The sequence below is a fragment of the Phoca vitulina genome, unplaced genomic scaffold (assembly GCF_004348235.1).
Source record: "Phoca vitulina isolate PV1807 unplaced genomic scaffold, GSC_HSeal_1.0 scaffold24, whole genome shotgun sequence".
Classification (NCBI taxonomy): Eukaryota; Metazoa; Chordata; class Mammalia; order Carnivora; family Phocidae; genus Phoca; species Phoca vitulina.
In genome coordinates this window covers 20,958,154-20,971,566 of record NW_022589727.1, presented here as the reverse complement: position 1 = coordinate 20,971,566, position 13,413 = coordinate 20,958,154, and positions in this window count along the sequence as shown.

Sequence of the window (13,413 nt, the reverse complement as noted above, 5' to 3'; positions counted from 1 at the left end):
CCAAATTATGGCAGCAGCCCAAGTGTCTATCGATTGATGAATGGATAAAGAGGTAGTATATATACACAATGGAATATTATTCAGCCATAAAAAAGAATGAAATCTTGGCATTTGTAACAACATGGATGGAACTAGATAGTATAATGCTAAGTGAAATCAGTCAGTCAAACAGCAATAAGCTACCTTAAGAGAAGAATTTAAGAAAGGAACATTGTTTCTCTGGAATTGCACATTCTGAGTACCGAAATCCTCCCTGTAGTAGTTTGGGTAGGGGTTGTTGTTCCTTACTTTCAAGGCCCTTTTGGTCTTTACATTTGCAAAAGCTCAAAGTTCATTTCAAGTCTAGCCTTTAAATACAGCTGCTCATTTGATTTGTTAACCCAGGTAATATCTTTTTCTATTCTCTCAGCCCTGTATTCTTCTATTCCCTCTAACTTGGGACCTCGGTGTTAGTTACTGCTTCCCTCAGTTCTCTCTCTCTCTCTTTCTCTCTCCTAGTAACCATATTCTGGGGTCAAAGGAATTGGACGTATTTTGCTCCCTTTGGAAGGAAGAATCACTTCCTTGTGGAAGTTCAAGTGAAAAATGCAGTTCCGCACTGTGTAGAGCACTGGTTCTTCCAGTAGAGCATCAGCAATTATATCCCCAATCTTCTGCCACACTCCCTCACACACATTCTAGAAAAACTACTCAGGACTGGAACTCAGAGCAGGTGCAACGAACACAGTTGAGTAGATCAGGGAGGGTCAACCATAGCAGGTGATAAAACTAAGTTTTAAACCCAAGAAGGATTTGACTAGTTAGAGCAGACAAGAAAGGTATTCCAGAAGAAGTAAAGATTACGCAAAAGTTATTAGACATAAAAGGAACTGAGAGTACCTCAGTCTGACTGCAGAGTATGTGGTTATGTGGAGAGGCAAGATGAGAGAAGTGTAATATATAATAATGACTTTGGAGTCAAAAACACTCAAGTTCAAATCCTAGCTGTGTAAAGATTTAAGTTCTCGGAGTCTTGGTTTCCTCATTTGCATATAATATTTCAAAAAGGAATAAATGAGGTCATGTATATAAAGTATGAAAGACAATGACATATGATGTGCTCAGTATATCATAACTAAGTATTAATATTCATATATATTTCTACATAATATATATGAATATTGTACCCTTGGCATAAGGCTGAGAGATTAGTCAGGGCCATATTATTAATAGTTTTGAACGTGGAGCTAATTCAACTAGGTCTTGAAAGCTCTTTGGAGTCACTGACGGATTTTTAGCTGGGAATGGATTGATCAGGTTTCTTTTTTCATTAGGGCAGACATTCAAGTACAAGGCAGTGTGCTAAGCACTGTGGGGAAAGCGTTCCAATAAAAATGCTATCTAGATTCCCTATGATTCATTGCCATTGACACTGACAATTTAGTGGAGGTCTAGCTTCAAAACAGGAAACTCGTCGCTATTTTCCATTTACAAAGTGGGTGGAAGGAAGCTGGAGTTGGGTGAAAACACATGGTAGTGGAAAGTCTAACCAGAACCAAGCGGCAGAGATCTCCTCCTGCCCTGAAGACAATGTGCTTCATTTTCCTCTAAGAGGTATTCATAAATACAATACATGCTAGCAAGAAGGTCACAAAACTTCATGAAATAATCATAACTTTGTAACTGCAACTGATACAGGTTTGTATCCTTATTTTTTAAACTGACACTAGAGGAACTACTTGAAAGAAAAAACACCATCAAAGTGAAGATGAGCCTGGAACTGCTAGATGCTCGGAACTAACAAGAATCAAGTACTCTAATGCACCGCTAGATCCATCGTTTTCTCTAATAACTTACTTAAAATTTGCATTGACTAAGGCAGTTGAAGATCAGGACCAGAATCCACTTTGGACAGGAATACATCTAAATATAAAAAGTTTAGTTTTGGCCTCAAGTTTTTTCACTACACCACTTTGGGGGAAATATTTCCATGCAAATGCTGACCTCTTGTGGTAAGAACCAGTTACTTCAAAGAAAGTATCCAATGGAATTTAAGATAATGGGTTATTATGGATAGAAAGAGGCAAAGCAAGTTAAATGATCGTATTTTAATGGCCAAAAAAAAAAAAAAAAAAAACCTTCATCCGCAAAAATGCTTTTTCCTTGGCGATCCACAGGACACTCTCTCTTTCCTCCATAGGATTTCTCATTTTGCCTATTATATTCCTATTGAAAATTATAAAACATGATCACTCCCACTACGGAAAGAGATTTATTCCCACTGAAACAAGTACATCTAGTTCCTTCATTTTCCCTGCCTTACACACTCATAGAATATTTAAAATTTTATTTGCCAATTCACTGATCGACACGTGGTGTTTCTAGTCCTGCAGTGTTACCAACAGTTCTGAAACATTCTTGTACACATCTCTTTGTATACAGGAAATTCTCTTGTGTTTATACCTAAAGTGGAATTATAAAGTGAAATTTATACCTAGAGTGGAAGGGTATTACATCTTCAATCTTACTAGAATGTCAAATTCTTTTCCAAAATGGTTGGACCAGATTACATTTCCATCAGCTGAAAACACAAGCCCCACTTCCTCACCAACATTCATCAGGCTTTTTAACTCATGCCAATTTGACAGATGAGAAAACAATAGCTCGGCATTATTTTATGCATTTCCCTGATTCCTTGTGAGGTTAGCAGCTTTTCATGTTTGCCCTTCTGTATGAATTCCCTGTTTACATCTTTTGCCATTTTTAACTTGGTTGTTTGCTTTTTTTAAATTGGTTTTAAGGTTTTCAATATATTCTAGCCATTAATCACTGGTCATAAGAGTTGTAAATATCTTCTACCACTCTAAATTCCATCTTTCCATTTTTATTATGATGTCTTTTGATGAGCTGAAATTAATTTTAAAGTAGCCAAAATTAATCAATCTTTTCCTGTATGGTTTATGTTTTTTGTATTTTGAAAAATCTCTCCCTACTCCAAGATAATTAGGGTATTTTCTAAATAATTTAATTTTGCATTTCATAATGTCTTTAATCCATCTGGAGTTTTTTTTGTATAATACAAGGGATCCATTTTTATTTTTTTTACATGTGGATAACCAATTCTCATAGAATGATTTCTCATACAATCTCCCATTTCCCTGTTAGTCACAGTGTCTTATAATGTGATACAATGAAATGTAGATAACGTTTCTACATATACGTGGGTCTGTTTGGAGGCTCCTTATACTCTTACATTAGCCTATTTATCTTTTCCTACACCATTACTATGGCATCTAATTTCTATGGTTATAATAAACCTACATCTGGTCGGGCAACTTTTAACTTTTTCCAGTGTTACTGAGAATAATTGACAAAAGTTGTATATACTTAAGGTATATAACATGACTTTTTGTTTTTGTGTAGTTGACATACAATATGATATTCCTTTCAGGTGTACCACATGGTGATTCAACATTTAGATACATTATGAAATGATCATCATGATAAATCTGGTTGCCATCTGTCACCATACAAAGTTGTTACATATTATTAACTATATTCCGGCTGCTGTACATTGAATCCCCATGTCTCTATTTTATAACTGGAAGTTTGTACCTTTTAATCCTTTCCCATATTTTGTCCAACCCCCCCATGCCCTTCCCCTCTGGCAACCATCAGACTGTTCTCTGTATCTGTGAGTCTGTTACTGTTTTGTTCTGCTTAACTGTTTTTTTAGGTTCCACTTATAAGTGAAATCATAGGGTATTTGTTTTCTCTGTCTAACTTACTTCACTTAGCTTAATACCCTCTAGGTCCATCCATGTTGTCATAAATGGCAAGATTTCAATCTTTTTAATGGCTGAGTAATAGTCCATTGAATGTATGTGTGTATGTACTCACACACGCACACCTTCTTTTATATTCATCTATTGATGAACACTTATCTATTGATGAACATATATCTTGACTATTGTAAATAATGTTGCAATGAACACAGAGGTGCATATCTTTTTGAATTAATGTTTGTTTTCTTCAGATAAATACCCAGAAGTAGAATTGTTGGATCATGTGGTAGTTCTATTTTTAATTTTGGGGGGAATCTCCATACTGTTGTCCACAGTGGCTGCACCATTTTGCATTCCCACCAAGAGTGCCACAAGGTTCCCTTTTCTCCACATCCTCGCCAACACTTGTTATTTCTTGTTTTATTCCTAATGGCCATTCTGACAAGTGAGGTTATATCTCATTGTGGTTTTGATTTGCATTTCCCTGATGATTAGTGACATTAAACATCTGTATGCTTCCTTTAGAGAAATGTCTATGCAGTTCCTCTGTCCAATTTTTAATTGGATTGTTTGGGTTTTTTTTATATTGAGTACAATATGATGTTTCGATATACATATACATTTTGAAATGATTACCGCAGTCAAGTTAATTAATGTATCTACTACCTCTTAGAGTTACCCTTTTTGTTTGTGATGAGAATACTTAAGATCTACTTTCTTAGCACATTTTAAGTACAGATCTTCCTCAACCTACAATGAGGTTACATCCTGATAAACCCATAACTTGAAATATCGTAAGTCAAAAATGCATTTAATACACTTAACTACCAAGAAGCCTGGGTGGCTCAGTCAGTTAAGCATCTGCCTTCGGCTCATGTCATGATTCCAGGGTCCTGGGATCGGAGCCCCGCATCGGGCTCCCTGCTCAGCGGAGGGCCTGCTTCTCCCTCTTCTCCCTGCTTGTGCTCTCTCTCAAATAAATAAAATCTTTAAAAAAAAAAAAAATACATCTTGTATTTACCAAACATTACAGTTTAGCCTAGCCTACCTTAAACATGCTCAGAACACTTATATTAGCTTACAGTTGGGCAAAATCATTTAACACAAAGCTTATTTTATAATAAAGTATTGAATATCTCATGTAATTTATTGAACACTATACTGAAAGTGAAAAATGTAATGGTTCTTTGGGTCCAGAACAGTTTTAAGTGTGGGGGGTTATTTACCCTCCTGATCATGTGGCTGACTGGAAGCTCAGCTTGCGACCGCCCAACATCACAAGACTCATAGGGCATATCACTAGCTTGGGAAAGATTGAAATATAAAATTTGAAGTTCTATTGAATGCATATCACTTTTGCACCATCGTAAAGTCAAAAAACCTTAAGTCAAACCACTGTTATAAGTCAGGGGACCATCTATATATAATATAGTATTATTAACTATAGTCACCAGGCTGTTCATTAGATCCCCAGGACTTACTCACCTTAGAACTGAAAGTCTGCGCCCTTTGCCCAGTATCTTTCCTTTTCCCCCGTGCTCCAGCCCCTGGCAACCACCATTCTACTCTCTGCTTTTATGAGTTTGGCTTTTTTAGGTTCCACATATACATGAGATCATACAGTATTTGTTTTTCTGTGTCTAGCTTATTTCACCTAGCATAATATCCTCCCTTAAGGTTCATCCATGCTATCACAAATAGCAGAATTTACTTCTTTTTTAAGGCTGAATTATATTCCATTATGTATGTGTGTATCACATTTACTTTATCCATTTATCCACTGACAACTTAGGTTGTTTCCGTATTCTGGCTACTGTGAACATTGCAGTAATAAAAATGGGAGTGCAGATATCTCTTTGAGATACTGATTTCATTTTCTTTAGATATATACCCAAAAGTGGGATTGCTGAATTTTTTTTCTTTTTTTTATTATGTTCAATTAGCCAACATATAATAATACATCATTAGGTTTTTTTAATTTTTATTGTTATGTTAATCACCATACATTACATCATTAGTTTTTGATGTAGTGTTCAATGATTCATTACTTGTATATAACATCCAGTGCTAGATTTTATGGTAGTTCTATTTTTCTTTTTTTGGAGGAACTTCCATACCATTACCCATACTGGCTGCACCATTTTGCATTCCAACAGTGTACAAAGGTTCCTGTTTCTCCACATCCTCACCAAGACTTGTTATCTTTTGATTTTTTGATAACAGCCATTCTAACAAGTGTGAGGGGATATCCCACTGAGGTTTTTTTTTTAAGGTTTTATGTATGTATGTATGTATGTATGTTAGAGAGAGAGCACAAGCAGGGGGAGGGGCAAAGGGAGAGAGAGAATCTCAAGCAGACTCTGCACTGAGCCTGGAGCCTGATAGGAGGCTCTATCTCATGACCCTGAGGTCATGACCCGAGCTGAAATCAAGAGTTGGATGCTTAACTGACTGAGCCTCCCAGGCACCCCACCATTGAGGTTTTGATTAGCACTTCCCTGATGAACAGTGATGTTAAACACCTTTCCATATACCTATTGACCATGTTTATGTCTCCTTTGGAGAAATGTCTTATTAGGTTCTTTGCTCATTTTTTAACTGGATTATTTGTGTTTTGGCTGATGAGTTGAGTTCCTTATATACCTTGAATATTAACACCTTATCAGATGTATGGCTTGCAAATATTTTCTACTGTTCCATAAGTTGTCTCTTTACTCTTTTGTTTCCTTTGCTGTCCAGAAGCTTTTTAGTTTGATGCACTCCTACTTGTCTATTTTTGCTTTTGTTGTCTGTGGTTTGGAGTCATATCCAAAACATCATTGCCCACAGAAATATCAAGAAGCTCCCTTCCCCATGCTCTTCCCTCCCCCATGCTCTCTTTCTCTCTCTCTAAAATAAATAATATATAAATATTTTTTTAAAAAAAGAGAAGTTTTTTCCTTATGCTTCCTTCTAGCTGTTTTATAGTTTTAGGTCTTGCATTTAAGTCTTTAATCCATTTTGAGTTAGTTTTGGTATATGGTGTGAGAAAAGGGTCTAATTTCATTCTTCTACATATGGACATCCAGTTTTCCCAATGTTATTTATTGAAGAGACCATCCTTTCCCCATTGTGTATCTTGGGCATCTCTAGTTTTTTTTAATTAACATATAATGTATTATTTGTTTCAGGGGTACAGGTCTGATTCATCAGTCTTACACAATTCACAGCGCTCACCATAGCATATACCCTCCCCAATGTCCATCACCCAGCCACCCCATCCCTCCCACCTCCCTCCCCTCCAGCAACCCTCAGTTTGTCTCCTGAGATTAAGAGTCTCTTATGGTTTGTCTCCCTCTCTGGCTTTGTCCCATTTCATTTTTCCCTCTCTTCCCCCATGATTCTCTGCCTGGTTTCTCAAATTCCTCATATCAGTGAGATCATATGATAATTGTCTTTCTCTGATTGACTTATTTCACTTAGCATAATACCTTCTAGTTCCATCCACGCCGTTGCAAATGGCAAGACTTTGGTTTTTTGATGGCTGCATAATATTCCTGTGTGTGTGTGTGTGTGTGTGTGTGTGTGTGTGTGTATGTGTGTGTGTGTATGCATATATATATATATCTCACATCTTCTTTATCCATTCATCTGTTGATGGACATCTAGGCTCTTTCCATAGTTTGGATATTGTGGACATTGCTGCTATAAACATTGGGGTGCACGTGCCCCTTCAGATCACTACATTTGTATCTTTGGGGTAAATATTGGGCATCCCTGGTAAAGATCAGTTGACCATATATGCATAGATTCATTTGGGGGCTCTCTATTCTGTTCAATTGGCCTATATGACTGTTATAATGCCAATGCCATATTATTTTGATTGCTGTAACTTTGTCATATATTTTGAAAACATACATTATGTGATGCCTTCAGTTTTATTCTTGCTCAAGATTGCTTTGGCTACTTCAGGTCTTTTATGGTTCCATGTGAATTTTAGGATTTTTTTCTATTTCCATGAAAAAAGGCATTGGAATTTTGATTGGTATTATATTGAATCTGTAGGTCACTTGGGTAGTACACGTATTATATTAATTTTCCAATCCATGAACATGGGGCATCTTTTCACTTATTTGTATCTTTTTAATTTTCTTTCATCAATGTTTCATAATTTCAATGTATAAGTCTTTCATCTCCTTGGTTAAGTTTATTCTGAAGTATTATTCCTTTTTCTGTTTTCGTAAATGAGATTGTTTTCTTCATTTCTTTTTCAGACAGTTTAGTGTTACTGCATAGAAATACCACTGATTTTTGTATATTGATTTTATGTCCTGCAACTTGACTAAAATCATTTATTAGTGCTAGCAGCTTTTTTGGTCGAGTCTCTTGAGTTTTCTATATACAAAATCATGTCATTTGCAACAGAGACAATTTTACTTATTCCTTTCCAACCTGAGTGCCTTTCATTTCTTTTTCTTTCCTAATTGCTCTGGCTAGGATTTCCAGTACTACATTGCATAGGAGTGCTGCGAGTGGGCATTGCTAGGAGTGGTCATCGAGAAACAGTGACCACTGATTGATCTGTGAGCTGGACAGTAACTGGAGGCTCCTCACCCCCACCCCTGTCCTTGGAATGTGCATTCTGCTTGCATTTCCCATTCCTCGATGCTGCCCCAAGGACACGGCCTTGTGATAGTGATGTGATGTTGAGACCATCTGGATGGTTTACGTGACTAAAACCAGTTAAGGCATCTGTATAACCTTTTAAGACTTGGCAGGCAGGTGCAGAGATCTACTCTTCTTGTGGCCACTGAAGATAAGCCTCATATGTAAGTTCCCTTGCTTATTAAACCTGCCACATACCAATCTGAAGTGGCCTGCCTCTTTCTTCAGTCTCTCTCTGCCCTCCATATATAAGGGCCAGTTTCAGATCATACCTGGGAAGCTCCCAGGGAGCTTGTGAACCAACAATTGTCGAGCCAGCCAGGAAACTAAAGAAACGGGCCTTGGGAAAGAGGCATCCTTGGGGAAAATCCCAAGTTGGCCGTTGACCTCTTTGTGGGTGGGGTAGCCTGTACATCTGACGCTTGTGGACCGCCATGTGAGTACAGGAACACCACAAGAACACTGGCTGCTTTAATGAGCTTGTTTGAGAAACTGCACATAGCACGCTGTGGCAAAGAAGGGAAACATGGCTGCCACAGTGGGCTGGCCACCATGCCCAAGTAGAGGCTGAAGCTCAAGTTAGAAAGTTAGAAGAGCTAAGGTTAGAGAAGGAGGTGCAAGTGTCCCCTGGTCTGCTAGCTTTGGGGCTGGCAGACAAAATGGGAGAGCAGGGTAATAAGTTGGAGACTATTTTACAAGTGTTTTTGCAAAGCTAGGAGGGCACAAGATGCTTTGGATAAAGCCTGATCCAGATGCTAAGAGGTAGAATCTCTGGGAAAGTGATGAGAAATAAGAGAAAGATGTGGTGATTGATGAGGAAATGGACTCATGTCCAAGCCAACTGACCCCTAATATAAGCGAAAATTTTAAATAGCAATTACCAAAAAACTCTTAGAAAGAGTTAGAAAGAAAACCTATTTTTCTTTGTCCCTTGAGACTGTAAATCCTATCATGTCTTTGAAACGTAAACCCCCAGAGACAACCAAAACACTCCCCACAGGGTTAAAAAGAAAAAAAGAGAGAGAGAGAATTTTAATACCAAAAGTACATGGTGCAAAATTAGAATTTGGTTTTCTCTCCACTAAAAGGACAACGTTTTCTTAGATTATTGGTCTGCTCTTAATAAGAAATTGTAAAAAGGTTTTTCTTTACCTTTAATGTAATCTGCCTAAAAAAACAAAAAAAAACAAAAAAACAAAGATTCTGTGTTTTGCCTTTATCAGGTCTTTGAATACTTAAGAAAACAGAGTCTTCTCCATTAAAAGAGCTAAGTTTTTATAACTATGTAACTTTTTATACATTAAATCTCATGGAAAGTACTGTCAAATAAGAAGTGATGCTAAAGTTTCTTTCTTATTTGTATGAAATTCCTAAAAATCTGGTATGTCCTGGTATAATGTTATTAGTCATAATTTTTAAATGTATATCACAGCAATAACCAAAATTCTTTGTCAATTACATTAAAATGAACTCCCATCAGATGTTTAACCATGGCCATTTAAGTCTTTGTCATTTATAGACAATTATTGGTCTACTCTGATGCTCTGACCAAAAGAAAGTGTTCCTGTAAAAGTCCTTCATCTGCAAGGAGATTTGTGGAAAAGAATTTTTTTTTCTGATAACTAACATCAATTCGCATTCATATAGGAGGGACAAATAATACACCTTTCAGGATCTTCTTCCCCAAAGCACATGGTCCCACCATATCTCACGAGATGGTAGCTTGAGACCTGTCCTCATTCTCCTTCCCCACATCAGTAAAATGGGCCATTACATTGATAATATAATGTTAACATATGAAGATTTGCCTCTGCAGAAGGACACCCTACAGGCTTTGCTAGAGGATCTATGAGAGGAAGGATGGCCAGTGAACCCCCAGATAATTCAAGGCCCATATGGTTTGGGGAGTCATTTGGTTGACTAAGACTTGCATTGTCCTAGAAGCTATGATTGATAAGGTGCAAGCCTATCCAACCCCTATAATGATGAAAGAGGTGCAAGCCTTTGTAAGGATTTGGGAGTTTGGAAGCCTTTTATTCCCCATCTGGCATGGTGTCTCTGTCCCTGGCAAAGAAAGGGCACATGCAGGAGTGGGGATCAGAGCAGTAAGCCACCCTTGAGAAGACAAAAATGCTAGTATAGCTGATTAAAGCTCTGGGCATCTCCCAAGGAGGGTTACCACTGAAGTTAGATGTCTTCCCAGATGTGACTCTGGGAGATATGGGTCAGACACTGTGACAGAGATAAAAGAAAGGGACAGTGCCCCTAGGATTCTGGTCCCAGCTCTGGAAGGGGACAGAAATCCAATATACCCCTGCAGAGCAACAGCTCCTAACACTGTACATAGCACTCCTCCAGGTGGAGCTTCTTAGGAAAGAAGAAACCACAGCAGACAGTGAACTGAACTCAGAATGCTTTGGATGGTGAGCTCTGGCCGTTAACCCTTTGTACTGACAGTTGAGATTAATCCTATGTCTTGGACATAGGGAAGCCAAGGGATGGATGATCATGAGTGGGCCCTTCTGGGGTCAGGATGTGTGTGGGGACATTTGGGTCCACCTCTGCAAGAGCCTGAAGTGGTCCACACTGTCTTCCATGTTCCGGCTCATAAGGCACTGACAATCAGGAAGCTGATGCCCTAACTCAGGCACAAGCCCTAGGCTGGGTACAAGCCCTAGCAACCAACCCTTCAGAAGATACAGCAGATTGGATGCATAGAAAGAGTGGCCACCTCAGTGCCCAGGTGGGATGGATATTGCTAAGGATGCTGAATTGCCCTTGAAGTACGGTGACTTGGTTAATGTGATAGCAGCGTGTCCTGTGTATTCTAAACAGGTCTACTTTTTTTCCTTATTATTTTATTGTCATTATTATAATAGCTTTATAGAAAATCTTTGTTCTTCTTCAAGAATATCTTAGCTACTTTAAGGCCTTTGCATGTCTTTGTAAATTTTAAAACCTGTTTGCCAATTTCTAAAGAATGTTTGCTGGAATTTTTTTTAAGATTTTATTGAACCAATTGATCAACTGATCAATTTGGGAAGAATTGACGCCTTTTCAGGCGATTTGAAGATTTGAATCTTCAAATCCATCAACATCATTTGTCTTTTCACTTATTCATGTCTTCTTTATCTCAGCAATATTTTAATATTCTATTTTTTATTAAATTCATTCCTAGGTATATGATGGGGTTTATGCTATTAAAAATGGTATTTATTTAAAATTTTTTTTCCAAACTTTTAGGATTACTACAAAGAAATAAAACTACGGATTGATTTTATATCCTATAATCTTGCTAAACTCACTTATTAGTATCAATAGTTCATTTTTATATACTTTTTTATACCTTTGAATTTCCTACATAAAAAATAAATCATGCCATTTGCAAATAAAGATACCTTTATTTCTTCCTTTTGGAATTCTTATCTTTTGTTTTTTTCTTGTGTTAATAAATTGGCTAGGACCTTCATTATAATGTTGAATAAGAGTGATGAATGTTAACATCATTATCTTCCAGATTTTAGGGGTAAAGATTTAAATATTTTACTATTATTATGTTAGGTGAAGATTTTTTAAGATACCTTTTATCAGATTGAAAAATTCCTTTTTATTCCTAGTTTGCTGATCTTTTAAAAAACTATGTATGGATATTGAGTTTTATCACTTTTCCTATATCTATTGAGATGCTTATATTTTTTCTCCTTTATTCTGATAACATGGTGAATTACATATATTTCAAATATTAAACCATACTTATATTCCTGAGATAAACCTTACTTGCTCATGATGTGTTCACTCACCTTCTGATATATTGCTGGATTTGAGCTTTTTCTTTTGGGACTTTTGTACCTAATTCATAAGGGACATTAGTCTGTAATTTCATTTTCTTATAATATACTTCTAAGATTATGAAATCAGAATTATGCTAGGCTCATAAAACAGTTTTGGTAAGTTGTGTTTCATAAAAAGTTTCCAAAATTTAAAAAGTTGTCAGATTTATTGCCTCAAAAATGCCGTGAGAAAGCACTATGGAGGGATTATCAGGTAGTTAATGTTAACTTTCAATTTCATGATGCTTGTGACATCCGTAATGGATTGTCATTTTTTCCTCATTCCAAATAAATATTCACTTCATATCTAATTTGTATTTGTAATTTTGTGTTATTCTTCTTAAAGACCACCTCTCCCAAACTGTATAAACTTCAGGCTAGATCCATCCCTCCTTTGATGTATATCTGTTTTTGTTTCTACCATCATAATTTTTATTTTTTTTATTTATTTTTTTTTTTTAAAGATTTTTTATTTATTTGACAGAGAGAGACACAGCGAGAGAGGGGACACAAGCAGGGGGAGTGGCAGAGGGAGAAGCAAGCTCCCCGCGGAGCAGGGAGCCCGATGCGGGGCTCGATCCCAGGACCCTGGGATCATGACCTGAGCCGAAGGCAGACGCTTAACGACTGAGCCACCCAGGCGCCCCTACCATCATAATTTTTAATTTACTAGATATACATGTGTATATACTTATACATATGCTCACTCTCTTTCTCCATCTAAACACACACGCGCGCGTGCGCGCGCATGAGAGAGAGAGAGAAGGAGGGTGAGGGGGAGAGGGAGGAAGGGGATAGAGGCGGGGGAAGGGAAGGAAAGGGGAGGGAAGGGGAAGGAGGGGAAGGAAGGGAAGGGAGGACTTTTGCAGTTTCCCGGTCTTCTAACTTTTGTTAATATGAACTTATTTTTTTTCTTCTTCTTATTTTCTCCAGTGATCTGGGGGTATACATATTATTTTAGATTCTACTAATGGTTATCATTTACGTTTTTAAATCTAATCTACATTTTTTGTACTTAGCTAAGACCCAACTAAATATTTTGGCTCCCCTTATGTATGATTAAGAATTCAGCACATCTCCTCCCCTTATATTGACATCCCTTGGTCCTGCCTCATATCCCCTGGACCCACTTTTTACTCTCGCCACTGCTGACAGCCAGCTCCACACAACGATTC